Source organism: Lithobates pipiens, unplaced genomic scaffold (genome assembly GCF_037356315.1).
Source record: "Lithobates pipiens isolate NorthernLeopardFrog02 unplaced genomic scaffold, aLitPip1_a1.2 Scaffold_19, whole genome shotgun sequence".
In the NCBI taxonomy this organism is placed as follows: Eukaryota; Metazoa; Chordata; class Amphibia; order Anura; family Ranidae; genus Lithobates; species Lithobates pipiens.
This window is the reverse complement of record NW_027507764.1, coordinates 13615097-13642007: the sequence shown is the minus strand read 5'-3', so window position 1 is coordinate 13642007 and position 26911 is coordinate 13615097. Positions and strand designations below refer to the sequence as shown.

Genomic DNA, 26911 nt, shown 5'->3' with positions numbered 1-26911 from the left:
CTTTAACCTCTTCCTGCCTGCACCTTCTCACGCACACACCACATCCTCAGCCTTGCTTCCACGGCTCCTTTCTGGCTTCCCCTGGCCTGACTTTAACCCTTTTCGCTGACAAGGCTTTGCACCACAGGAAGAAGAAGAAGAAGAGCAGCAGGTTGCATGTAGCGCGGGGCCTTATGCCTGCACTTGTTTACGCCTTCGCTCTCCTAGCAGGTGGCCAGCCCATGGATCTCCAGAACCTGCCTTCTGTTCCGTTGGCTACTGGAAGCTGACTGCTGGGGAGGAAGCCAGTACATCTACCCCCCTGGCTACCGGAGGACCCCTCACCTATACCAGGCACCATGCCTCACCAGTGGCTGCAGTCAAGCAACTGCTTGACTTGCCCACTAGGTAGACCTTTTCCTCTAGAGTTGCTCCATACCCCACATGTGCCGCCTTACTCACCCAACTTCTTTTCAATAGGCCTGGAGACCAACATGCATGATGCACCCCTTTCAAGGACTTCAGAGAAGGCTTAGAACACTTGATGCAACTTGACTGAGAAGTCTGGCCCATTACAGTTCAACGTGAACAATGGTCATATCCTGACCCAAACGACCACTGATTGGCTTCCCAGGATTACCTCTACAAGGTAGCAGTTCATATTGGCCTTTGAGTTGCCATCTCATCCCTTTAAATCCAAACGCATCTGACTTGCACAGATTCTTTGGCTGATTAAGGTGGTAATTAAACTCACTTGTTGCCTTATCTGCATTTAATTAGCCTCAGAACCTGTGTAATTCAGATGTGTTTGGGTTTAAAGGGATGAGGTGGCAACCCTAGTTGGCCTCGTGCAAGTGCTGCCTGATCACCCGAAACCCAGCCTTCCCCTATATTTATATGACCGGTGGGTAGGCTAGATCCAAAAAAACCAGCAGCGCACGCATTACCTCTTTCCCTCCAAGCCTGGGGCAGCCGCTAACTAAAACCGCGCTCCTGTAGGCAACCTGCTGCCTACACCTTAGCCGCTTCAGGGTGCCGGTTTGACGAGGGGTCGGCTCTGTGGCTTCTCTCTGGCTTTGGCAGTCGGCGTGCGTGTTTCCCGTGCTGTCCCCCAGCCTGGAGATCGCTGTGGAATGTGTTGGCGCAAGGGCGACTAAAGAGCAGGAGTGATGGCACCAAAAGGTCTCAGGAGAGTGCTGGAAAATGGCTGGGCCGTGGAGCCTAAGCAGGATGTAGGATGGGGGCTAGCTAGGTGGGGGTTGCGCCTGGCCGTTGTTTTGCTGCTATAGGGGACTGGATGCGTGGCAATCTCCTGAGGGATGGAGGTAGAGAGAAGAAAGTGTATTTTTGAAAGAAGGGGTGAGATTGTATAAGTGGGCTTGTAAAAAGTGTAGGCTTGGTTGGGCAGGGGTGATTTTGTAGGAGCTAGGTGTGCAGGAGGGCTTGCAGAGAGGGAGAGCGCTTTGGGTAAAAGTGAATGTAAAAAGAGGCGTTATGGGAGAGTGACTGACCCCTGGTGGAAGAAAAGCAAAAGCCTACAGCACCTGGTATTCCCAGGCGGTCTCCCATCCAAGTACTAACCAAGCCCGACCCTGCTTAGCTTCCGAGATCAGACGAGAGCGGGCGCATTCAGGGTGGTGTGGCCGTAGGCGAAGCTCATGGTCTCTTTCAAGCTTCTTGTACTTGTCACCGGCAGCCTGGCTCCGCCTTTCCTTGACTTTACTACAATCAGCTGTGCCTTTTCACAAGCATGGCAGCACACGGCACTTTGTCGTGTCGTCTCTCCTCTCGCTTGCTCTCCTCAAGCCCGTCCCTGCCTCCTGCTGCTTTGCTCCCTCTTTAACCTCTTCCTGCCTGCACCTTCTCACGCACACACCACATCCTCAGCCTTGCTTCCACGGCTCCTTTCTGGCTTCCCCTGGCCTGACTTTAACCCTTTTCGCTGACAAGGCTTTGCACCACAGGAAGAAGAAGAAGAGCAGCAGGTTGCATGTAGCGCGGGGCCTTATGCCTGCACTTGTTTACGCCTTCGCTCTCCTAGCAGGTGGCCAGCCCATGGATCTCCAGAACCTGCCTTCTGTTCCGTTGGCTACTGGAAGCTGACTGCTGGGGAGGAAGCCAGTACATCTACCCCCCTGGCTACCGGAGGACCCCTCACCTATACCAGGCACCATGCCTCACCAGTGGCTGCAGTCAAGCAACTGCTTGACTTGCCCACTAGGTAGACCTTTTCCTGTAGAGCTGCTCCATACCCCACATGTGCCGCCTTACTCACCCAACTTCTTTTCAATAGGCCTGGAGACCAACATGCATGATGCACCCCTTTCAAGGACTTCAGAGAAGGCTTAGAACACTTGATGCAACTTGACTGAGAAGTCTGGCCCATTACAGTTCAACGTGAACAATGGTCATATCCTGACCCAAACGACCACTGATTGGCTTCCCAGGATTACCTCTACAAGGTAGCAGTTCATATTGGCCTTTGAGTTGCCATCTCATCCCTTTAAATCCAAACGCATCTGAATTGCACAGATTCTTTGGCTGATTAAGGTGGTAATTAAACTCACTTGTTGCCTTATCTGCATTTAATTAGCCTCAGAACCTGTGTAATTCAGATGTGTTTGGGTTTAAAGGGATGAGGTGGCAACCCTAGTTGGCCTCGTGCAAGTGCTGCCTGATCACCCGAAACCCAGCCTTCCCCTATATTTATATGACCGGTGGGTAGGCTAGATCCAAAAAAACCAGCAGCGCACGCATTACCTCTTTCCCTCCAAGCCTGGGGCAGCCGCTAACTAAAACCGCGCTCCTGTAGGCAACCTGCTGCCTACACCTTAGCCGCTTCAGGGTGCCGGTTTGACGAGGGGTCGGCTCTGTGGCTTCTCTCTGGCTTTGGCAGTCGGCGTGCGTGTTTCCCGTGCTGTCCCCCAGCCTGGAGATCGCTGTGGAATGTGTTGGCGCAAGGGCGACTAAAGAGCAGGAGTGATGGCACCAAAAGGTCTCAGGAGAGTGCTGGAAAATGGCTGGGCCGTGGAGCCTAAGCAGGATGTAGGATGGGGGCTAGCTAGGTGGGGGTTGCGCCTGGCCGTTGTTTTGCTGCTATAGGGGACTGGATGCGTGGCAATCTCCTGAGGGAGGGAGGTAGAGAGAAGAAAGTGTATTTTTGAAAGAAGGGGTGAGATTGTGTAAGTGGGCTTGTAAAAAGTGTAGGCTTGGTTGGGCAGGGGTGATTTTGTAGGAGCTAGGTGTGCAGGAGGGCTTGCAGAGAGGGAGAGCGCTTTGGGTAAAAGTGAATGTAAAAAGAGGCGTTATGGGAGAGTGACTGACCCCTGGTGGAAGAAAAGCAAAAGCCTACAGCACCTGGTATTCCCAGGCGGTCTCCCATCCAAGTACTAACCAGGCCCGACCCTGCTTAGCTTCCGAGATCAGACGAGAGCGGGCGCATTCAGGGTGGTGTGGCCGTAGGCGAAGCTCATGGTCTCTTTCAAGCTTCTTGTACTTGTCACCGGCAGCCTGGCTCCGCCTTTCCTTGACTTTACTACAATCAGCTGTGCCTTTTCACAAGCATGGCAGCACACCGCACTTTGTCGTGTCGTCTCTCCTCTCGCTTGCTCTCCTCAAGCCCGTCCCTGCCTCCTGCTGCTTTGCTCCCTCTTTAACCTCTTCCTGCCTGCACCTTCTCACGCACACACCACATCCTCAGCCTTGCTTCCACGGCTCCTTTCTGGCTTCCCCTGGCCCGACTTTAACCCTTTTCGCTGACAAGGCTTTGCACCACAGGAAGAAGAAGAAGAAGAGCAGCAGGTTGCATGTAGCGCGGGGCCTTATGCCTGCACTTGTTTACGCCTTCGCTCTCCTAGCAGGTGGCCAGCCCATGGATCTCCAGAACCTGCCTTCTGTTCCGTTGGCTACTGGAAGCTGACTGCTGGGGAGGAAGCCAGTACATCTACCCCCCTGGCTACCGGAGGACCCCTCACCTATACCAGGCACCATGCCTCACCAGTGGCTGCAGTCAAGCAACTGCTTGACTTGCCCACTAGGTAGACCTTTTCCTGTAGAGCTGCTCCATACCCCACATGTGCCGCCTTACTCACCCAACTTCTTTTCAATTGGCCTGGAGACCAACATGCATGATGCACCCCTTTCAAGGACTTCAGAGAAGGCTTAGAACACTTGATGCAACTTGACTGAGAAGTCTGGCCCATTACAGTTCAACGTGAACAATGGTCATATCCTGACCCAAACGACCACTGATTGGCTTCCCAGGATTACCTCTACAAGGTAGCAGTTCATGTTGGCCTTTGAGTTGCCATCTCATCCCTTTAAATCCAAACGCATCTGAATTGCACAGATTCTTTGGCTGATTAAGGTGGTAATTAAACTCACTTGTTGCCTTATCTGCATTTAATTAGCCTCAGAACCTGTGTAATTCAGATGTGTTTGGGTTTAAAGGGATGAGGTGGCAACCCTAGTTGGCCTCGTGCAAGTTCTGCCTGATCACCCGAAACCCAGCCTTCCCCTATATTTATATGACCGGTGGGTAGGCTAGATCCAAAAAAACCAGCAGCGCACGCATTACCTCTTTCCCTCCAAGCCTGGGGCAGCCGCTAACTAAAACCGCGCTCCTGTAGGCAACCTGCTGCCTACACCTTAGCCGCTTCAGGGTGCCGGTTTGACGAGGGGTCGGCTCTGTGGCTTCTCTCTGGCTTTGGCAGTCGGCGTGCGTGTTTCCCGTGCTGTCCCCCAGCCTGGAGATCGCTGTGGAATGTGTTGGCGCAAGGGCGACTAAAGAGCAGGAGTGATGGCACCAAAAGGTCTCAGGAGAGTGCTGGAAAATGGCTGGGCCGTGGAGCCTAAGCAGGATGTAGGATGGGGGCTAGCTAGGTGGGGGTTGCGCCTGGCCGTTGTTTTGCTGCTATAGGGGACTGGATGCGTGGCAATCTCCTGAGGGAGGGAGGTAGAGAGAAGAAAGTGTATTTTTGAAAGAAGGGGTGAGATTGTATAAGTGGGCTTGTAAAAAGTGTAGGCTTGGTTGGGCAGGGGTGATTTTGTAGGAGCTAGGTGTGCAGGAGGGCTTGCAGAGAGGGAGAGCGCTTTGGGTAAAAGTGAATGTAAAAAGAGGCGTTATGGGAGAGTGACTGACCCCTGGTGGAAGAAAAGCAAAAGCCTACAGCACCTGGTATTCCCAGGCGGTCTCCCATCCAAGTACTAACCAGGCCCGACCCTGCTTAGCTTCCGAGATCAGACGAGAGCGGGCGCATTCAGGGTGGTGTGGCCGTAGGCGAAGCTCATGGTCTCTTTCAAGCTTCTTGTACTTGTCACCGGCAGCCTGGCTCCGCCTTTCCTTGACTTTACTACAATCAGCTGTGCCTTTTCACAAGCATGGCAGCACACGGCACTTTGTCGTGTCGTCTCTCCTCTCGCTTGCTCTCCTCAAGCCCGTCCCTGCCTCCTGCTGCTTTGCTCCCTCTTTAACCTCTTCCTGCCTGCACCTTCTCACACACACACATCCTCAGCCTTGCTTCCACGGCTCCTTTCTGGCTTCCCCTGGCCTGACTTTAACCCTTTTCGCTGACAAGGCTTTGCACCACAGGAAGAAGAAGAGCAGCAGGTTGCATGTAGCGCGGGGCCTTATGCCTGCACTTGTTTACGCCTTCGCTCTCCTAGCAGGTGGCCAGCCCATGGATCTCCAGAACCTGCCTTCTGTTCCGTTGGCTACTGGAAGCTGACTGCTGGGGAGGAAGCCAGTACATCTACCCCGCTGGCTACCGGAGGACCCCTCACCTATACCAGGCACCATGCCTCACCAGTGGCTGCAGTCAAGCAACTGCTTGACTTGCCCACTAGGTAGACCTTTTCCTCTAGAGTTGCTCCATACCCCACATGTGCCGCCTTACTCACCCAACTTCTTTTCAATAGGCCTGGAGACCAACATGCATGATGCACCCCTTTCAAGGACTTCAGAGAAGGCTTAGAACACTTGATGCAACTTGACTGAGAAGTCTGGCCCATTACAGTTCAACGTGAACAATGGTCATATCCTGACCCAAACGACCACTGATTGGCTTCCCAGGATTACCTCTACAAGGTAGCAGTTCATATTGGCCTTTGAGTTGCCATCTCATCCCTTTAAATCCAAACACATCTGAATTGCACAGATTCTTTGGCTGATTAAGGTGGTAATTAAACTCACTTGTTGCCTTATCTGCATTTAATTAGCCTCAGAACCTGTGTAATTCAGATGTGTTTGGGTTTAAAGGGATGAGGTGGCAACCCTAGTTGGCCTCGTGCAAATGCTGCCTGATCACCCGAAACGCAGCCTTCCCCTATATTTATATGACCGGTGGGTAGGCTAGATCCAAAAAAACCAGCAGCGCACGCATTACCTCTTTCCCTCCAAGCCTGGGGCAGCCGCTAACTAAAACCGCGCTCCTGTAGGCAACCTGCTGCCTACACCTTAGCCGCTTCAGGGTGCCGGTTTGACGAGGGGTCGGCTCTGTGGCTTCTCTCTGGCTTTGGCAGTCGGCGTGCGTGTTTCCCGTGCTGTCCCCCAGCCTGGAGATCGCTGTGGAATGTGTTGGCGCAAGGGCGACTAAAGAGCAGGAGTGATGGCACCAAAAGGTCTCAGGAGAGTGCTGGAAAATGGCTGGGCCGTGGAGCCTAAGCAGGATGTAGGATGGGGGCTAGCTAGGTGGGGGTTGTGCCTGGCCGTTGTTTTGCTGCTATAGGGGACTGGATGCGTGGCAATCTCCTGAGGGAGGGAGGTAGAGAGAAGAAAGTGTATTTTTGAAAGAAGGGGTGAGATTGTGTAAGTGGGCTTGTAAAAAGTGTAGGCTTGGTTGGGCAGGGGTGATTTTGTAGGAGCTAGGTGTGCAGGAGGGCTTGCAGAGAGGGAGAGCGCTTTGGGTAAAAGTGAATGTAAAAAGAGGCATTATGGGAGAGTGACTGACCCCTGGTGGAAGAAAAGCAAAAGCCTACAGCACCTGGTATTCCCAGGCGGTCTCCCATCCAAGTACTAACCAGGCCCGACCCTGCTTAGCTTCCGAGATCAGACGAGAGCGGGTGCATTCAGGGTGGTGTGGCCGTAGGCAAAGCTCATGGTCTCTTTCAAGCTTCTTGTACTTGTCACCGGCAGCCTGGCTCCGCCTTTCCTTGACTTTACTACAATCAGCTGTGCCTTTTCACAAGCATGGCAGCACACGGCACTTTGTCGTGTCGTCTCTCCTCTCGCTTGCTCTCCTCAAGCCCGTCCCTGCCTCCTGCTGCTTTGCTCCCTCTTTAACCTCTTCCTGCCTGCACCTTCTCACGCACACACCACATCCTCAGCCTTGCTTCCACGGCTCCTTTCTGGCTTCCCCTGGCCTGACTTTAACCCTTTTCGCTGACAAGGCTTTGCACCACAGGAAGAAGAAGAAGAAGAGCAGCAGGTTGCATGTAGCGCGGGGCCTTATGCCTGCACTTGTTTACGCCTTCGCTCTCCTAGCAGGTGGCCAGCCCATGGATCTCCAGAACCTGCCTTCTGTTCCGTTGGCTACTGGAAGCTGACTGCTGGGGAGGAAGCCAGTACATCTACCCCCCTGGCTACCGGAGGACCCCTCACCTATACCAGGCACCATGCCTCACCAGTGGCTGCAGTCAAGCAACTGCTTGACTTGCCCACTAGGTAGACCTTTTCCTCTAGAGTTGCTCCATACCCCACATGTGCCGCCTTACTCACCCAACTTCTTTTCAATAGGCCTGGAGACCAACATGCATGATGCACCCCTTTCAAGGACTTCAGAGAAGGCTTAGAACACTTGATGCAACTTGACTGAGAAGTCTGGCCCATTACAGTTCAACGTGAACAATGGTCATATCCTGACCCAAACGACCACTGATTGGCTTCCCAGGATTACCTCTACAAGGTAGCAGTTCATATTGGCCTTTGAGTTGCCATCTCATCCCTTTAAATCCAAACGCATCTGACTTGCACAGATTCTTTGGCTGATTAAGGTGGTAATTAAACTCACTTGTTGCCTTATCTGCATTTAATTAGCCTCAGAACCTGTGTAATTCAGATGTGTTTGGGTTTAAAGGGATGAGGTGGCAACCCTAGTTGGCCTCGTGCAAGTGCTGCCTGATCACCCGAAACCCAGCCTTCCCCTATATTTATATGACCGGTGGGTAGGCTAGATCCAAAAAAACCAGCAGCGCACGCATTACCTCTTTCCCTCCAAGCCTGGGGCAGCCGCTAACTAAAACCGCGCTCCTGTAGGCAACCTGCTGCCTACACCTTAGCCGCTTCAGGGTGCCGGTTTGACGAGGGGTCGGCTCTGTGGCTTCTCTCTGGCTTTGGCAGTCGGCGTGCGTGTTTCCCGTGCTGTCCCCCAGCCTGGAGATCGCTGTGGAATGTGTTGGCGCAAGGGCGACTAAAGAGCAGGAGTGATGGCACCAAAAGGTCTCAGGAGAGTGCTGGAAAATGGCTGGGCCGTGGAGCCTAAGCAGGATGTAGGATGGGGGCTAGCTAGGTGGGGGTTGCGCCTGGCCGTTGTTTTGCTGCTATAGGGGACTGGATGCGTGGCAATCTCCTGAGGGATGGAGGTAGAGAGAAGAAAGTGTATTTTTGAAAGAAGGGGTGAGATTGTATAAGTGGGCTTGTAAAAAGTGTAGGCTTGGTTGGGCAGGGGTGATTTTGTAGGAGCTAGGTGTGCAGGAGGGCTTGCAGAGAGGGAGAGCGCTTTGGGTAAAAGTGAATGTAAAAAGAGGCGTTATGGGAGAGTGACTGACCCCTGGTGGAAGAAAAGCAAAAGCCTACAGCACCTGGTATTCCCAGGCGGTCTCCCATCCAAGTACTAACCAAGCCCGACCCTGCTTAGCTTCCGAGATCAGACGAGAGCGGGCGCATTCAGGGTGGTGTGGCCGTAGGCGAAGCTCATGGTCTCTTTCAAGCTTCTTGTACTTGTCACCGGCAGCCTGGCTCCGCCTTTCCTTGACTTTACTACAATCAGCTGTGCCTTTTCACAAGCATGGCAGCACACGGCACTTTGTCGTGTCGTCTCTCCTCTCGCTTGCTCTCCTCAAGCCCGTCCCTGCCTCCTGCTGCTTTGCTCCCTCTTTAACCTCTTCCTGCCTGCACCTTCTCACGCACACACCACATCCTCAGCCTTGCTTCCACGGCTCCTTTCTGGCTTCCCCTGGCCTGACTTTAACCCTTTTCGCTGACAAGGCTTTGCACCACAGGAAGAAGAAGAAGAGCAGCAGGTTGCATGTAGCGCGGGGCCTTATGCCTGCACTTGTTTACGCCTTCGCTCTCCTAGCAGGTGGCCAGCCCATGGATCTCCAGAACCTGCCTTCTGTTCCGTTGGCTACTGGAAGCTGACTGCTGGGGAGGAAGCCAGTACATCTACCCCCCTGGCTACCGGAGGACCCCTCACCTATACCAGGCACCATGCCTCACCAGTGGCTGCAGTCAAGCAACTGCTTGACTTGCCCACTAGGTAGACCTTTTCCTGTAGAGCTGCTCCATACCCCACATGTGCCGCCTTACTCACCCAACTTCTTTTCAATAGGCCTGGAGACCAACATGCATGATGCACCCCTTTCAAGGACTTCAGAGAAGGCTTAGAACACTTGATGCAACTTGACTGAGAAGTCTGGCCCATTACAGTTCAACGTGAACAATGGTCATATCCTGACCCAAACGACCACTGATTGGCTTCCCAGGATTACCTCTACAAGGTAGCAGTTCATATTGGCCTTTGAGTTGCCATCTCATCCCTTTAAATCCAAACGCATCTGAATTGCACAGATTCTTTGGCTGATTAAGGTGGTAATTAAACTCACTTGTTGCCTTATCTGCATTTAATTAGCCTCAGAACCTGTGTAATTCAGATGTGTTTGGGTTTAAAGGGATGAGGTGGCAACCCTAGTTGGCCTCGTGCAAGTTCTGCCTGATCACCCGAAACCCAGCCTTCCCCTATATTTATATGACCGGTGGGTAGGCTAGATCCAAAAAAACCAGCAGCGCACGCATTACCTCTTTCCCTCCAAGCCTGGGGCAGCCGCTAACTAAAACCGCGCTCCTGTAGGCAACCTGCTGCCTACACCTTAGCCGCTTCAGGGTGCCGGTTTGACGAGGGGTCGGCTCTGTGGCTTCTCTCTGGCTTTGGCAGTCGGCGTGCGTGTTTCCCGTGCTGTCCCCCAGCCTGGAGATCGCTGTGGAATGTGTTGGCGCAAGGGCGACTAAAGAGCAGGAGTGATGGCACCAAAAGGTCTCAGGAGAGTGCTGGAAAATGGCTGGGCCGTGGAGCCTAAGCAGGATGTAGGATGGGGGCTAGCTAGGTGGGGGTTGCGCCTGGCCGTTGTTTTGCTGCTATAGGGGACTGGATGCGTGGCAATCTCCTGAGGGAGGGAGGTAGAGAGAAGAAAGTGTATTTTTGAAAGAAGGGGTGAGATTGTGTAAGTGGGCTTGTAAAAAGTGTAGGCTTGGTTGGGCAGGGGTGATTTTGTAGGAGCTAGGTGTGCAGGAGGGCTTGCAGAGAGGGAGAGCGCTTTGGGTAAAAGTGAATGTAAAAAGAGGCGTTATGGGAGAGTGACTGACCCCTGGTGGAAGAAAAGCAAAAGCCTACAGCACCTGGTATTCCCAGGCGGTCTCCCATCCAAGTACTAACCAGGCCCGACCCTGCTTAGCTTCCGAGATCAGACGAGAGCGGGCGCATTCAGGGTGGTGTGGCCGTAGGCGAAGCTCATGGTCTCTTTCAAGCTTCTTGTACTTGTCACCGGCAGCCTGGCTCCGCCTTTCCTTGACTTTACTACAATCAGCTGTGCCTTTTCACAAGCATGGCAGCACACCGCACTTTGTCGTGTCGTCTCTCCTCTCGCTTGCTCTCCTCAAGCCCGTCCCTGCCTCCTGCTGCTTTGCTCCCTCTTTAACCTCTTCCTGCCTGCACCTTCTCACGCACACACCACATCCTCAGCCTTGCTTCCACGGCTCCTTTCTGGCTTCCCCTGGCCTGACTTTAACCCTTTTCGCTGACAAGGCTTTGCACCACAGGAAGAAGAAGAAGAGCAGCAGGTTGCATGTAGCGCGGGGCCTTATGCCTGCACTTGTTTACGCCTTCGCTCTCCTAGCAGGTGGCCAGCCCATGGATCTCCAGAACCTGCCTTCTGTTCCGTTGGCTACTGGAAGCTGACTGCTGGGGAGGAAGCCAGTACATCTACCCCCCTGGCTACCGGAGAACCCCTCACCTATACCAGGCACCATGCCTCACCAGTGGCTGCAGTCAAGCAACTGCTTGACTTGCCCACTAGGTAGACCTTTTCCTGTAGAGCTGCTCCATACCCCACATGTGCCGCCTTACTCACCCAACTTCTTTTCAATAGGCCTGGAGACCAACATGCATGATGCACCCCTTTCAAGGACTTCAGAGAAGGCTTAGAACACTTGATGCAACTTGACTGAGAAGTCTGGCCCATTACAGTTCAACGTGAACAATGGTCATATCCTGACCCAAACGACCACTGATTGGCTTCCCAGGATTACCTCTACAAGGTAGCAGTTCATATTGGCCTTTGAGTTGCCATCTCATCCCTTTAAATCCAAACACATCTGAATTGCACAGATTCTTTGGCTGATTAAGGTGGTAATTAAACTCACTTGTTGCCTTATCTGCATTTAATTAGCCTCAGAACCTGTGTAATTCAGATGTGTTTGGGTTTAAAGGGATGAGGTGGCAACCCTAGTTGGCCTCGTGCAAATGCTGCCTGATCACCCGAAACGCAGCCTTCCCCTATATTTATATGACCGGTGGGTAGGCTAGATCCAAAAAAACCAGCAGCGCACGCATTACCTCTTTCCCTCCAAGCCTGGGGCAGCCGCTAACTAAAACCGCGCTCCTGTAGGCAACCTGCTGCCTACACCTTAGCCGCTTCAGGGTGCCGGTTTGACGAGGGGTCGGCTCTGTGGCTTCTCTCTGGCTTTGGCAGTCGGCGTGCGTGTTTCCCGTGCTGTCCCCCAGCCTGGAGATCGCTGTGGAATGTGTTGGCGCAAGGGCGACTAAAGAGCAGGAGTGATGGCACCAAAAGGTCTCAGGAGAGTGCTGGAAAATGGCTGGGCCGTGGAGCCTAAGCAGGATGTAGGATGGGGGCTAGCTAGGTGGGGGTTGCGCCTGGCCGTTGTTTTGCTGCTATAGGGGACTGGATGCGTGGCAATCTCCTGAGGGAGGGAGGTAGAGAGAAGAAAGTGTATTTTTGAAAGAAGGGGTGAGATTGTGTAAGTGGGCTTGTAAAAAGTGTAGGCTTGGTTGGGCAGGGGTGATTTTGTAGGAGCTAGGTGTGCAGGAGGGCTTGCAGAGAGGGAGAGCGCTTTGGGTAAAAGTGAATGTAAAAAGAGGCGTTATGGGAGAGTGACTGACCCCTGGTGGAAGAAAAGCAAAAGCCTACAGCACCTGGTATTCCCAGGCGGTCTCCCATCCAAGTACTAACCAGGCCCGACCCTGCTTAGCTTCCGAGATCAGACGAGAGCGGGCGCATTCAGGGTGGTGTGGCCGTAGGCGAAGCTCATGGTCTCTTTCAAGCTTCTTGTACTTGTCACCGGCAGCCTGGCTCCGCCTTTCCTTGACTTTACTACAATCAGCTGTGCCTTTTCACAAGCATGGCAGCACACGGCACTTTGTCGTGTCGTCTCTCCTCTCGCTTGCTCTCCTCAAGCCCGTCCCTGCCTCCTGCTGCTTTGCTCCCTCTTTAACCTCTTCCTGCCTGCACCTTCTCACACACACACATCCTCAGCCTTGCTTCCACGGCTCCTTTCTGGCTTCCCCTGGCCTGACTTTAACCCTTTTCGCTGACAAGGCTTTGCACCACAGGAAGAAGAAGAGCAGCAGGTTGCATGTAGCGCGGGGCCTTATGCCTGCACTTGTTTACGCCTTCGCTCTCCTAGCAGGTGGCCAGCCCATGGATCTCCAGAACCTGCCTTCTGTTCCGTTGGCTACTGGAAGCTGACTGCTGGGGAGGAAGCCAGTACATCTACCCCGCTGGCTACCGGAGGACCCCTCACCTATACCAGGCACCATGCCTCACCAGTGGCTGCAGTCAAGCAACTGCTTGACTTGCCCACTAGGTAGACCTTTTCCTCTAGAGTTGCTCCATACCCCACATGTGCCGCCTTACTCACCCAACTTCTTTTCAATAGGCCTGGAGACCAACATGCATGATGCACCCCTTTCAAGGACTTCAGAGAAGGCTTAGAACACTTGATGCAACTTGACTGAGAAGTCTGGCCCATTACAGTTCAACGTGAACAATGGTCATATCCTGACCCAAACGACCACTGATTGGCTTCCCAGGATTACCTCTACAAGGTAGCAGTTCATATTGGCCTTTGAGTTGCCATCTCATCCCTTTAAATCCAAACGCATCTGACTTGCACAGATTCTTTGGCTGATTAAGGTGGTAATTAAACTCACTTGTTGCCTTATCTGCATTTAATTAGCCTCAGAACCTGTGTAATTCAGATGTGTTTGGGTTTAAAGGGATGAGGTGGCAACCCTAGTTGGCCTCGTGCAAGTGCTGTCTGATCACCCGAAACGCAGCCTTCCCCTATATTTATATGACCGGTGGGTAGGCTAGATCCAAAAAAACCAGCAGCGCACGCATTACCTCTTTCCCTCCAAGCCTGGGGCAGCCGCTAACTAAAACCGCGCTCCTGTAGGCAACCTGCTGCCTACACCTTAGCCGCTTCAGGGTGCCGGTTTGACGAGGGATCGGCTCTGTGGCTTCTCTCTGGCTTTGGCAGTCGGCGTGCGTGTTTCCCGTGCTGTCCCCCAGCCTGGAGATCGCTGTGGAATGTGTTGGCGCAAGGGCGACTAAAGAGCAGGAGTGATGGCACCAAAAGGTCTCAGGAGAGTGCTGGAAAATGGCTGGGCCGTGGAGCCTAAGCAGGATGTAGGATGGGGGCTAGCTAGGTGGGGGTTGCGCCTGGCCGTTGTTTTGCTGCTATAGGGGACTGGATGCGTGGCAATCTCCTGAGGGAGGGAGGTAGAGAGAAGAAAGTGTATTTTTGAAAGAAGGGGTGAGATTGTGTAAGTGGGCTTGTAAAAAGTGTAGGCTTGGTTGGGCAGGGGTGATTTTGTAGGAGCTAGGTGTGCAGGAGGGCTTGCAGAGAGGGAGAGCGCTTTGGGTAAAAGTGAATGTAAAAAGAGGCATTATGGGAGAGTGACTGACCCCTGGTGGAAGAAAAGCAAAAGCCTACAGCACCTGGTATTCCCAGGCGGTCTCCCATCCAAGTACTAACCAGGCCCGACCCGGCTTAGCTTCCGAGATCAGACGAGAGCGGGCGCATTCAGGGTGGTGTGGCCGTAGGCAAAGCTCATGGTCTCTTTCAAGCTTCTTGTACTTGTCACCGGCAGCCTGGCTCCGCCTTTCCTTGACTTTACTACAATCAGCTGTGCCTTTTCACAAGCATGGCAGCACACGGCACTTTGTCGTGTCGTCTCTCCTCTCGCTTGCTCTCCTCAAGCCCGTCCCTGCCTCCTGCTGCTTTGCTCCCTCTTTAACCTCTTCCTGCCTGCACCTTCTCACGCACACACCACATCCTCAGCCTTGCTTCCACGGCTCCTTTCTGGCTTCCCCTGGCCTGACTTTAACCCTTTTCGCTGACAAGGCTTTGCACCACAGGAAGAAGAAGAAGAGCAGCAGGTTGCATGTAGCGCGGGGCCTTATGCCTGCACTTGTTTACGCCTTCGCTCTCCTAGCAGGTGGCCAGCCCATGGATCTCCAGAACCTGCCTTCTGTTCCGTTGGCTACTGGAAGCTGACTGCTGGGGAGGAAGCCAGTACATCTACCCCCCTGGCTACCGGAGGACCCCTCACCTATACCAGGCACCATGCCTCACCAGTGGCTGCAGTCAAGCAACTGCTTGACTTGCCCACTAGGTAGACCTTTTCCTCTAGAGTTGCTCCATACCCCACATGTGCCGCCTTACTCACCCAACTTCTTTTCAATAGGCCTGGAGACCAACATGCATGATGCACCCCTTTCAAGGACTTCAGAGAAGGCTTAGAACACTTGATGCAACTTGACTGAGAAGTCTGGCCCATTACAGTTCAACGTGAACAATGGTCATATCCTGACCCAAACGACCACTGATTGGCTTCCCAGGATTACCTCTACAAGGTAGCAGTTCATATTGGCCTTTGAGTTGCCATCTCATCCCTTTAAATCCAAACGCATCTGAATTGCACAGATTCTTTGGCTGATTAAGGTGGTAATTAAACTCACTTGTTGCCTTATCTGCATTTAATTAGCCTCAGAACCTGTGTAATTCAGATGTGTTTGGGTTTAAAGGGATGAGGTGGCAACCCTAGTTGGCCTCGTGCAAGTTCTGCCTGATCACCCGAAACCCAGCCTTCCCCTATATTTATATGACCGGTGGGTAGGCTAGATCCAAAAAAACCAGCAGCGCACGCATTACCTCTTTCCCTCCAAGCCTGGGGCAGCCGCTAACTAAAACCGCGCTCCTGTAGGCAACCTGCTGCCTACACCTTAGCCGCTTCAGGGTGCCGGTTTGACGAGGGGTCGGCTCTGTGGCTTCTCTCTGGCTTTGGCAGTCGGCGTGCGTGTTTCCCGTGCTGTCCCCCAGCCTGGAGATCGCTGTGGAATGTGTTGGCGCAAGGGCGACTAAAGAGCAGGAGTGATGGCACCAAAAGGTCTCAGGAGAGTGCTGGAAAATGGCTGGGCCGTGGAGCCTAAGCAGGATGTAGGATGGGGGCTAGCTAGGTGGGGGTTGCGCCTGGCCGTTGTTTTGCTGCTATAGGGGACTGGATGCGTGGCAATCTCCTGAGGGAGGGAGGTAGAGAGAAGAAAGTGTATTTTTGAAAGAAGGGGTGAGATTGTATAAGTGGGCTTGTAAAAAGTGTAGGCTTGGTTGGGCAGGGGTGATTTTGTAGGAGCTAGGTGTGCAGGAGGGCTTGCAGAGAGGGAGAGCGCTTTGGGTAAAAGTGAATGTAAAAAGAGGCATTATGGGAGAGTGACTGACCCCTGGTGGAAGAAAAGCAAAAGCCTACAGCACCTGGTATTCCCAGGCGGTCTCCCATCCAAGTACTAACCAGGCCCGACCCTGCTTAGCTTCCGAGATCAGACGAGAGCGGGCGCATTCAGGGTGGTGTGGCCGTAGGCGAAGCTCATGGTCTCTTTCAAGCTTCTTGTACTTGTCACCGGCAGCCTGGCTCCGCCTTTCCTTGACTTTACTACAATCAGCTGTGCCTTTTCACAAGCATGGCAGCACACGGCACTTTGTCGTGTCGTCTCTCCTCTCGCTTGCTCTCCTCAAGCCCGTCCCTGCCTCCTGCTGCTTTGCTCCCTCTTTAACCTCTTCCTGCCTGCACCTTCTCACGCACACACCACATCCTCAGCCTTGCTTCCACGGCTCCTTTCTGGCTTCCCCTGGCCTGACTTTAACCCTTTTCGCTGACAAGGCTTTGCACCACAGGAAGAAGAAGAAGAGCAGCAGGTTGCATGTAGCGCGGGGCCTTATGCCTGCACTTGTTTACGCCTTCGCTCTCCTAGCAGGTGGCCAGCCCATGGATCTCCAGAACCTGCCTTCTGTTCCGTTGGCTACTGGAAGCTGACTGCTGGGGAGGAAGCCAGTACATCTACCCCCCTGGCTACCGGAGGACCCCTCACCTATACCAGGCACCATGCCTCACCAGTGGCTGCAGTCAAGCAACTGCTTGACTTGCCCACTAGGTAGACCTTTTCCTCTAGAGTTGCTCCATACCCCACATGTGCCGCCTTACTCACCCAACTTCTTTTCAATAGGCCTGGAGACCAACATGCATGATGCACCCCTTTCAAGGACTTCAGAGAAGGCTTAGAACACTTGATGCAACTTGACTGAGAAGTCTGGCCCATTACAGTTCAACGTGAACAATGGTCATATCCTGACCCAAACGACCACTGATTGGCTTCCCAGGATTACCTCTACAAGGTAGCAGTTCATATTGGCCTTTGAGTTGCCATCTCATCCCTTTAAATCCAAACGCATCTGAATTGCACAGATTCTTTGGCTGATTAAGGTGGTAATTAAACTCACTTGTTGCCTTATCTGCATTTAATTAGCCTCAGAACCTGTGTAATTCAGATGTGTTTGGGTTTAAAGGGATGAGGTGGCAACCCTAGTTGGCCTCGTGCAAATGCTGCCTGATCACCCGAAACCCAGCCTTCCCCTATATTTATATGACCGGTGGGTAGGCTAGATCCAAAAAAACCAGCAGCGCACGCATTACCTCTTTCCCTCCAAGCCTGGGGCAGCCGCTAACTAAAACCGCGCTCCTGTAGGCAACCTGCTGCCTACACCTTAGCCGCTTCAGGGTGCCGGTTTGACGAGGGGTCGGCTCTGTGGCTTCTCTCTGGCTTTGGCAGTCGGCGTGCGTGTTTCCCGTGCTGTCCCCCAGCCTGGAGATCGCTGTGGAATGTGTTGGCGCAAGGGCGACTAAAGAGCAGGAGTGATGGCACCAAAAGGTTTCAGGAGAGTGCTGGAAAATGGCTGGGCCGTGGAGCCTAAGCAGGATGTAGGATGGGGGCTAGCTAGGTGGGGGTTGCGCCTGGCCGTTGTTTTGCTGCTATAGGGGACTGGATGCGTGGCAATCTCCTGAGGGAGGGAGGTAGAGAGAAGAAAGTGTATTTTTGAAAGAAGGGGTGAGATTGTATAAGTGGGCTTGTAAAAAGTGTAGGCTTGGTTGGGCAGGGGTGATTTTGTAGGAGCTAGGTGTGCAGGAGGGCTTGCAGAGAGGGAGAGCGCTTTGGGTAAAAGTGAATGTAAAAAGAGGCGTTATGGGAGAGTGACTGACCCCTGGTGGAAGAAAAGCAAAAGCCTACAGCACCTGGTATTCCCAGGCGGTCTCCCATCCAAGTACTAACCAGGCCCGACCCTGCTTAGCTTCCGAGATCAGACGAGAGCGGGCGCATTCAGGGTGGTGTGGCCGTAGGCAAAGCTCATGGTCTCTTTCAAGCTTCTTGTACTTGTCACCGGCAGCCTGGCTCCGCCTTTCCTTGACTTTACTACAATCAGCTGTGCCTTTTCACAAGCATGGCAGCACACCGCACTTTGTCGTGTCGTCTCTCCTCTCGCTTGCTCTCCTCAAGCCCGTCCCTGCCTCCTGCTGCTTTGCTCCCTCTTTAACCTCTTCCTGCCTGCACCTTCTCACGCACACACCACATCCTCAGCCTTGCTTCCACGGCTCCTTTCTGGCTTCCCCTGGCCTGACTTTAACCCTTTTCGCTGACAAGGCTTTGCACCACAGGAAGAAGAAGAAGAGCAGCAGGTTGCATGTAGCGCGGGGCCTTATGCCTGCACTTGTTTACGCCTTCGCTCTCCTAGCAGGTGGCCAGCCCATGGATCTCCAGAACCTGCCTTCTGTTCCGTTGGCTACTGGAAGCTGACTGCTGGGGAGGAAGCCAGTACATCTACCCCCCTGGCTACCGGAGGACCTCTCACCTATACCAGGCACCATGCCTCACCAGTGGCTGCAGTCAAGCAACTGCTTGACTTGCCCACTAGGTAGACCTTTTCCTGTAGAGCTGCTCCATACCCCACATGTGCCGCCTTACTCACCCAACTTCTTTTCAATAGGCCTGGAGACCAACATGCATGATGCACCCCTTTCAAGGACTTCAGAGAAGGCTTAGAACACTTGATGCAACTTGACTGAGAAGTCTGGCCCATTACAGTTCAACGTGAACAATGGTCATATCCTGACCCAAACGACCACTGATTGGCTTCCCAGGATTACCTCTACAAGGTAGCAGTTCATATTGGCCTTTGAGTTGCCATCTCATCCCTTTAAATCCAAACGCATCTGAATTGCACAGATTCTTTGGCTGATTAAGGTGGTAATTAAACTCACTTGTTGCCTTATCTGCATTTAATTAGCCTCAGAACCTGTGTAATTCAGATGTGTTTGGGTTTAAAGGGATGAGGTGGCAACCCTAGTTGGCCTCGTGCAAATGCTGCCTGATCACCCGAAACGCAGCCTTCCCCTATATTTATATGACCGGTGGGTAGGCTAGATCCAAAAAAACCAGCAGCGCACGCATTACCTCTTTCCCTCCAAGCCTGGGGCAGCCGCTAACTAAAACCGCGCTCCTGTAGGCAACCTGCTGCCTACACCTTAGCCGCTTCAGGGTGCCGGTTTGACGAGGGGTCGGCTCTGTGGCTTCTCTCTGGCTTTGGCAGTCGGCGTGCGTGTTTCCCGTGCTGTCCCCCAGCCTGGAGATCGCTGTGGAATGTGTTGGCGCAAGGGCGACTAAAGAGCAGGAGTGATGGCACCAAAAGGTCTCAGGAGAGTGCTGGAAAATGGCTGGGCCGTGGAGCCTAAGCAGGATGTAGGATGGGGGCTAGCTAGGTGGGGGTTGCGCCTGGCCGTTGTTTTGCTGCTATAGGGGACTGGATGCGTGGCAATCTCCTGAGGGAGGGAGGTAGAGAGAAGAAAGTGTATTTTTGAAAGAAGGGGTGAGATTGTATAAGTGGGCTTGTAAAAAGTGTAGGCTTGGTTGGGCAGGGGTGATTTTGTAGGAGCTAGGTGTGCAGGAGGGCTTGCAGAGAGGGAGAGCGCTTTGGGTAAAAGTGAATGTAAAAAGAGGCGTTATGGGAGAGTGACTGACCCCTGGTGGAAGAAAAGCAAAAGCCTACAGCACCTGGTATTCCCAGGCGGTCTCCCATCCAAGTACTAACCAGGCCCGACCCTGCTTAGCTTCCGAGATCAGACGAGAGCGGGCGCATTCAGGGTGGTGTGGCCGTAGGCGAAGCTCATGGTCTCTTTCAAGCTTCTTGTACTTGTCACCGGCAGCCTGGCTCCGCCTTTCCTTGACTTTACTACAATCAGCTGTGCCTTTTCACAAGCATGGCAGCATACCGCACTTTGTCGTGTCGTCTCTCCTCTCGCTTGCTCTCCTCAAGCCCGTCCCTGCCTCCTGCTGCTTTGCTCCCTCTTTAACCTCTTCCTGCCTGCACCTTCTCACGCACACACCACATCCTCAGCCTTGCTTCCACGGCTCCTTTCTGGCTTCCCCTGGCCTGACTTTAACCCTTTTCGCTGACAAGGCTTTGCACCACAGGAAGAAGAAGAAGAGCAGCAGGTTGCATGTAGCGCGGGGCCTTATGCCTGCACTTGTTTACGCCTTCGCTCTCCTAGCAGGTGGCCAGCCCATGGATCTCCAGAACCTGCCTTCTGTTCCGTTGGCTACTGGAAGCTGACTGCTGGGGAGGAAGCCAGTACATCTACCCCCCTGGCTACCGGAGGACCCCTCACCTATACCAGGCACCATGCCTCACCAGTGGCTGCAGTCAAGCAACTGCTTGACTTGCCCACTAGGTAGACCTTTTCCTGTAGAGCTGCTCCATACCCCACATGTGCCGCCTTACTCACCCAACTTCTTTTCAATAGGCCTGGAGACCAACATGCATGATGCACCCCTTTCAAGGACTTCAGAGAAGGCTTAGAACACTTGATGCAACTTGACTGAGAAGTCTGGCCCATTACAGTTCAACGTGAACAATGGTCATATCCTGACCCAAACGACCACTGATTGGCTTCCCAGGATTACCTCTACAAGGTAGCAGTTCATGTTGGCCTTTGAGTTGCCATCTCATCCCTTTAAATCCAAACGCATCTGAATTGCACAGATTCTTTGGCTGATTAAGGTGGTAATTAAACTCACTTGTTGCCTTATCTGCATTTAATTAGCCTCAGAACCTGTGTAATTCAGATGTGTTTGGGTTTAAAGGGATGAGGTGGCAACCCTAGTTGGCCTCGTGCAAGTGCTGCCTGATCACCCGAAACGCAGCCTTCCCCTATATTTATATGACCGGTGGGTAGGCTAGATCCAAAAAAACCAGCAGCGCACGCATTACCTCTTTCCCTCCAAGCCTGGGGCAGCCGCTAACTAAAACCGCGCTCCTGTAGGCAACCTGCTGCCTACACCTTAGCCGCTTCAGGGTGCCGGTTTGACGAGGGGTCGGCTCTGTGGCTTCTCTCTGGCTTTGGCAGTCGGCGTGCGTGTTTCCCGTGCTGTCCCCCAGCCTGGAGATCGCTGTGGAATGTGTTGGCGCAAGGGCGACTAAAGAGCAGGAGTGATGGCACCAAAAGGTCTCAGGAGAGTGCTGGAAAATGGCTGGGCCGTGGAGCCTAAGCAGGATGTAGGATGGGGGCTAGCTAGGTGGGGGTTGCGCCTGGCCGTTGTTTTGCTGCTATAGGGGACTGGATGCGTGGCAATCTCCTGAGGGAGGGAGGTAGAGAGAAGAAAGTGTATTTTTGAAAGAAGGGGTGAGATTGTGTAAGTGGGCTTGTAAAAAGTGTAGGCTTGGTTGGGCAGGGGTGATTTTGTAGGAGCTAGGTGTGCAGGAGGGCTTGCAGAGAGGGAGAGCGCTTTGGGTAAAAGTGAATGTAAAAAGAGGCATTATGGGAGAGTGACTGACCCCTGGTGGAAGAAAAGCAAAAGCCTACAGCACCTGGTATTCCCAGGCGGTCTCCCATCCAAGTACTAACCAGGCCCGACCCTGCTTAGCTTCCGAGATCAGACGAGAGCGGGCGCATTCAGGGTGGTGTGGCCGTAGGCGAAGCTCATGGTCTCTTTCAAGCTTCTTGTACTTGTCACCGGCAGCCTGGCTCCGCCTTTCCTTGACTTTACTACAATCAGCTGTGCCTTTTCACAAGCATGGCAGCACACCGCACTTTGTCGTGTCGTCTCTCCTCTCGCTTGCTCTCCTCAAGCCCGTCCCTGCCTCCTGCTGCTTTGCTCTCTCTTTAACCTCTTCCTGCCTGCACCTTCTCACGCACACACATCCTCAGCCTTGCTTCCACGGCTCCTTTCTGGCTTCCCCTGGCCTGACTTTAACCCTTTTCGCTGACAAGGCTTTGCACCACAGGAAGAAGAAGAAGAGCAGCAGGTTGCATGTAGCGCGGGGCCTTATGCCTGCACTTGTTTACGCCTTCGCTCTCCTAGCAGGTGGCCAGCCCATGGATCTCCAGAACCTGCCTTCTGTTCCGTTGGCTACTGGAAGCTGACTGCTGGGGAGGAAGCCAGTACATCTACCCCCCTGGCTACCGGAGGACCCCTCACCTATACCAGGCACCATGCCTCACCAGTGGCTGCAGTCAAGCAACTGCTTGACTTGCCCACTAGGTAGACCTTTTCCTGTAGAGCTGCTCCATACCCCACATGTGCCGCCTTACTCACCCAACTTCTTTTCAATAGGCCTGGAGACCAACATGCATGATGCACCCCTTTCAAGGACTTCAGAGAAGGCTTAGAACACTTGATGCAACTTGACTGAGAAGTCTGGCCCATTACAGTTCAACGTGAACAATGGTCATATCCTGACCCAAACGGCCACTGATTGGCTTCCCAGGATTACCTCTACAAGGTAGCAGTTCATATTGGCCTTTGAGTTGCCATCTCATCCCTTTAAATCCAAACGCATCTGAATTGCACAGATTCTTTGGCTGATTAAGGTGGTAATTAAACTCACTTGTTGCCTTATCTGCATTTAATTAGCCTCAGAACCTGTGTAATTCAGATGTGTTTGGGTTTAAAGGGATGAGGTGGCAACCCTAGTTGGCCTCGTGCAAATGCTGCCTGATCACCCGAAACGCAGCCTTCCCCTATATTTATATGACCGGTGGGTAGGCTAGATCCAAAAAAACCAGCAGCGCACGCATTACCTCTTTCCCTCCAAGCCTGGGGCAGCCGCTAACTAAAACCGCGCTCCTGTAGGCAACCTGCTGCCTACACCTTAGCCGCTTCAGGGTGCCGGTTTGACGAGGGGTCGGCTCTGTGGCTTCTCTCTGGCTTTGGCAGTCGGCGTGCGTGTTTCCCGTGCTGTCCCCCAGCCTGGAGATCGCTGTGGAATGTGTTGGCGCAAGGGCGACTAAAGAGCAGGAGTGATGGCACCAAAAGGTTTCAGGAGAGTGCTGGAAAATGGCTGGGCCGTGGAGCCTAAGCAGGATGTAGGATGGGGGCTAGCTAGGTGGGGGTTGCGCCTGGCCGTTGTTTTGCTGCTATAGGGGACTGGATGCGTGGCAATCTCCTGAGGGAGGGAGGTAGAGAGAAGAAAGTGTATTTTTGAAAGAAGGGGTGAGATTGTATAAGTGGGCTTGTAAAAAGTGTAGGCTTGGTTGGGCAGGGGTGATTTTGTAGGAGCTAGGTGTGCAGGAGGGCTTGCAGAGAGGGAGAGCGCTTTGGGTAAAAGTGAATGTAAAAAGAGGCGTTATGGGAGAGTGACTGACCCCTGGTGGAAGAAAAGCAAAAGCCTACAGCACCTGGTATTCCCAGGCGGTCTCCCATCCAAGTACTAACCAGGCCCGACCCTGCTTAGCTTCCGAGATCAGACGAGAGCGGGCGCATTCAGGGTGGTGTGGCCGTAGGCAAAGCTCATGGTCTCTTTCAAGCTTCTTGTACTTGTCACCGGCAGCCTGGCTCCGCCTTTCCTTGACTTTACTACAATCAGCTGTGCCTTTTCACAAGCATGGCAGCACACGGCACTTTGTCGTGTCGTCTCTCCTCTCGCTTGCTCTCCTCAAGCCCGTCCCTGCCTCCTGCTGCTTTGCTCCCTCTTTAACCTCTTCCTGCCTGCACCTTCTCACGCACACACCACATCCTCAGCCTTGCTTCCACGGCTCCTTTCTGGCTTCCCCTGGCCTGACTTTAACCCTTTTCGCTGACAAGGCTTTGCACCACAGGAAGAAGAAGAAGAGCAGCAGGTTGCATGTAGCGCGGGGCCTTATGCCTGCACTTGTTTACGCCTTCGCTCTCCTAGCAGGTGGCCAGCCCATGGATCTCCAGAACCTGCCTTCTTTTCCGTTGGCTACTGGAAGCTGACTGCTGGGGAGGAAGCCAGTACATCTACCCCGCTGGCTACCGGAGGACCCCTCACCTATACCAGGCACCATGCCTCACCAGTGGCTGCAGTCAAGCAACTGCTTGACTTGCCCACTAGGTAGACCTTTTCCTCTAGAGTTGCTCCATACCCCACATGTGCCGCCTTACTCACCCAACTTCTTTTCAATAGGCCTGGAGACCAACATGCATGATGCACCCCTTTCAAGGACTTCAGAGAAGGCTTAGAACACTTGATGCAACTTGACTGAGAAGTCTGGCCCATTACAGTTCAACGTGAACAATGGTCATATCCTGACCCAAACGACCACTGATTGGCTTCCCAGGATTACCTCTACAAGGTAGCAGTTCATATTGGCCTTTGAGTTGCCATCTCATCCCTTTAAATCCAAACGCATCTGACTTGCACAGATTCTTTGGCTGATTAAGGTGGTAATTAAACTCACTTGTTGCCTTATCTGCATTTAATTAGCCTCAGAACCTGTGTAATTCAGATGTGTTTGGGTTTAAAGGGATGAGGTGGCAACCCTAGTTGGCCTCGTGCAAGTTCTGCCTGATCACCCGAAACCCAGCCTTCCCCTATATTTATATGACCGGTGGGTAGGCTAGATCCAAAAAAACCAGCAGCGCACGCATTACCTCTTTCCCTCCAAGCCTGGGGCAGCCGCTAACTAAAACCGCGCTCCTGTAGGCAACCTGCTGCCTACACCTTAGCCGCTTCAGGGTGCCGGTTTGACGAGGGGTCGGCTCTGTGGCTTCTCTCTGGCTTTGGCAGTCGGCGTGCGTGTTTCCCGTGCTGTCCCCCAGCCTGGAGATCGCTGTGGAATGTGTTGGCGCAAGGGCGACTAAAGAGCAGGAGTGATGGCACCAAAAGGTCTCAGGAGAGTGCTGGAAAATGGCTGGGCCGTGGAGCCTAAGCAGGATGTAGGATGGGGGCTAGCTAGGTGGGGGTTGCGCCTGGCCGTTGTTTTGCTGCTATAGGGGACTGGATGCGTGGCAATCTCCTGAGGGAGGGAGGGAGGTAGAGAGAAGAAAGTGTATTTTTGAAAGAAGGGGTGAGATTGTGTAAGTGGGCTTGTAAAAAGTGTAGGCTTGGTTGGGCAGGGGTGATTTTGTAGGAGCTAGGTGTGCAGGAGGGTTGGTTGGGCAGGGGTGATTTTGTAGGAGCTAGGTGTGCAGGAGGGCTTGCAGAGAGGGAGAGCGCTTTGGGTAAAAGTGAATGTAAAAAGAGGCATTATGGGAGAGTGACTGACCCCTGGTGGAAGAAAAGCAAAAGCCTACAGCACCTGGTATTCCCAGGCGGTCTCCCATCCAAGTACTAACCAGGCCCGACCCTGCTTAGCTTCCGAGATCAGACGAGAGCGGGCGCATTCAGGGTGGTGTGGCCGTAGGCAAAGCTCATGGTCTCGTTCAAGCTTCTTGTACTTGTCACCGGCAGCCTGGCTCCGCCTTTCCTTGACTTTACTACAATCAGCTGTGCCTTTTCACAAGCCTGGCAGCACACCGCACTTTGTCGTGTCGTCTCTCCTCTCGCTTGCTCTCCTCAAGCCCGTCCCTGCCTCCTGCTGCTTTGCTCCCTCTTTAACCTCTTCCTGCCTGCACCTTCTCACGCACACACCACATCCTCAGCCTTGCTTCCACGGCTCCTTTCTGGCTTCCCCTGGCCCGACTTTAACCCTTTTCGCTGACAAGGCTTTGCACCACAGGAAGAAGAAGAAGAAGAGCAGCAGGTTGCATGTAGCGCGGGGCCTTATGCCTGCACTTGTTTACGCCTTCGCTCTCCTAGCAGGTGGCCAGCCCATGGATCTCCAGAACCTGCCTTCTGTTCCGTTGGCTACTGGAAGCTGACTGCTGGGGAGGAAGCCAGTACATCTACCCCCCTGGCTACCGGAGGACCCCTCACCTATACCAGGCACCATGCCTCACCAGTGGCTGCAGTCAAGCAACTGCTTGACTTGCCCACTAGGTAGACCTTTTCCTGTAGAGCTGCTCCATACCCCACATGTGCCGCCTTACTCACCCAACTTCCTTTCAATTGGCCTGGAGACCAACATGCATGATGCACCCCTTTCAAGGACTTCAGAGAAGGCTTAGAACACTTGATGCAACTTGACTGAGAAGTCTGGCCCATTACAGTTCAACGTGAACAATGGTCATATCCTGACCCAAACGACCACTGATTGGCTTCCCAGGATTACCTCTACAAGGTAGCAGTTCATGTTGGCCTTTGAGTTGCCATCTCATCCCTTTAAATCCAAACGCATCTGAATTGCACAGATTCTTTGGCTGATTAAGGTGGTAATTAAACTCACTTGTTGCCTTATCTGCATTTAATTAGCCTCAGAACCTGTGTAATTCAGATGTGTTTGGGTTTAAAGGGATGAGGTGGCAACCCTAGTTGGCCTCGTGCAAGTGCTGCCTGATCACCCGAAACGCAGCCTTCCCCTATATTTATATGACCGGTGGGTAGGCTAGATCCAAAAAAACCAGCAGCGCACGCATTACCTCTTTCCCTCCAAGCCTGGGGCAGCCGCTAACTAAAACCGCGCTCCTGTAGGCAACCTGCTGCCTACACCTTAGCCGCTTCAGGGTGCCGGTTTGACGAGGGGTCGGCTCTGTGGCTTCTCTCTGGCTTTGGCAGTCGGCGTGCGTGTTTCCCGTGCTGTCCCCCAGCCTGGAGATCGCTGTGGAATGTGTTGGCGCAAGGGCGACTAAAGAGCAGGAGTGATGGCACCAAAAGGTCTCAGGAGAGTGCTGGAAAATGGCTGGGCCGTGGAGCCTAAGCAGGATGTAGGATGGGGGCTAGCTAGGTGGGGGTTGCGCCTGGCCGTTGTTTTGCTGCTATAGGGGACTGGATGCGTGGCAATCTCCTGAGGGAGGGAGGTAGAGAGAAGAAAGTGTATTTTTGAAAGAAGGGGTGAGATTGTATAAGTGGGCTTGTAAAAAGTGTAGGCTTGGTTGGGCAGGGGTGATTTTGTAGGAGCTAGGTGTGCAGGAGGGCTTGCAGAGAGGGAGAGCGCTTTGGGTAAAAGTGAATGTAAAAAGAGGCGTTATGGGAGAGTGA

At 53.3% G+C, this 26911-nt stretch overlaps 14 non-coding genes across 14 annotated transcripts; all 14 read right to left on the bottom strand.

The window, feature by feature from the left end:
- Positions 1–1511: 1511 nt before the first annotated feature.
- Positions 1512–1630, bottom strand: LOC143999598 (5S ribosomal RNA). Its single transcript, XR_013278065.1, has one exon. It is a non-coding gene; the product is annotated as a 5S ribosomal RNA (ribosomal RNA).
- Positions 1631–3324: 1694 nt separating this feature from the next.
- On the bottom strand, positions 3325–3443 carry LOC143998607 (5S ribosomal RNA). The gene has a single exon (XR_013277938.1). It is a non-coding gene; the product is annotated as a 5S ribosomal RNA (ribosomal RNA).
- Positions 3444–5140: 1697 nt separating this feature from the next.
- Positions 5141–5259, bottom strand: LOC143998595 (5S ribosomal RNA). The gene has a single exon (XR_013277937.1). It is a non-coding gene; the product is annotated as a 5S ribosomal RNA (ribosomal RNA).
- Positions 5260–6947: 1688 nt separating this feature from the next.
- On the bottom strand, positions 6948–7066 carry LOC143999952 (5S ribosomal RNA). Its single transcript, XR_013278194.1, has one exon. It is a non-coding gene; the product is annotated as a 5S ribosomal RNA (ribosomal RNA).
- Positions 7067–8763: 1697 nt separating this feature from the next.
- On the bottom strand, positions 8764–8882 carry LOC143999597 (5S ribosomal RNA). The gene has a single exon (XR_013278064.1). It is a non-coding gene; the product is annotated as a 5S ribosomal RNA (ribosomal RNA).
- Positions 8883–10576: 1694 nt separating this feature from the next.
- On the bottom strand, positions 10577–10695 carry LOC143998583 (5S ribosomal RNA). Its single transcript, XR_013277936.1, has one exon. It is a non-coding gene; the product is annotated as a 5S ribosomal RNA (ribosomal RNA).
- Positions 10696–12389: 1694 nt separating this feature from the next.
- Positions 12390–12508, bottom strand: LOC143998571 (5S ribosomal RNA). The gene has a single exon (XR_013277935.1). It is a non-coding gene; the product is annotated as a 5S ribosomal RNA (ribosomal RNA).
- A 1688-nt stretch (positions 12509–14196) lies between these two features.
- On the bottom strand, positions 14197–14315 carry LOC143999635 (5S ribosomal RNA). The gene has a single exon (XR_013278098.1). It is a non-coding gene; the product is annotated as a 5S ribosomal RNA (ribosomal RNA).
- A 1694-nt stretch (positions 14316–16009) lies between these two features.
- On the bottom strand, positions 16010–16128 carry LOC143998559 (5S ribosomal RNA). The gene has a single exon (XR_013277934.1). It is a non-coding gene; the product is annotated as a 5S ribosomal RNA (ribosomal RNA).
- Positions 16129–17822: 1694 nt separating this feature from the next.
- Positions 17823–17941, bottom strand: LOC143998547 (5S ribosomal RNA). The gene has a single exon (XR_013277933.1). It is a non-coding gene; the product is annotated as a 5S ribosomal RNA (ribosomal RNA).
- Positions 17942–19635: 1694 nt separating this feature from the next.
- Positions 19636–19754, bottom strand: LOC143998535 (5S ribosomal RNA). The gene has a single exon (XR_013277932.1). It is a non-coding gene; the product is annotated as a 5S ribosomal RNA (ribosomal RNA).
- A 1694-nt stretch (positions 19755–21448) lies between these two features.
- Positions 21449–21567, bottom strand: LOC143998523 (5S ribosomal RNA). Its single transcript, XR_013277931.1, has one exon. It is a non-coding gene; the product is annotated as a 5S ribosomal RNA (ribosomal RNA).
- Positions 21568–23258: 1691 nt separating this feature from the next.
- LOC143998511 (5S ribosomal RNA) lies at positions 23259–23377 on the bottom strand. The gene has a single exon (XR_013277930.1). It is a non-coding gene; the product is annotated as a 5S ribosomal RNA (ribosomal RNA).
- Positions 23378–25121: 1744 nt separating this feature from the next.
- Positions 25122–25240, bottom strand: LOC143998498 (5S ribosomal RNA). Its single transcript, XR_013277929.1, has one exon. It is a non-coding gene; the product is annotated as a 5S ribosomal RNA (ribosomal RNA).
- Between the last annotated feature and the right edge of the window lie 1671 nt (positions 25241–26911).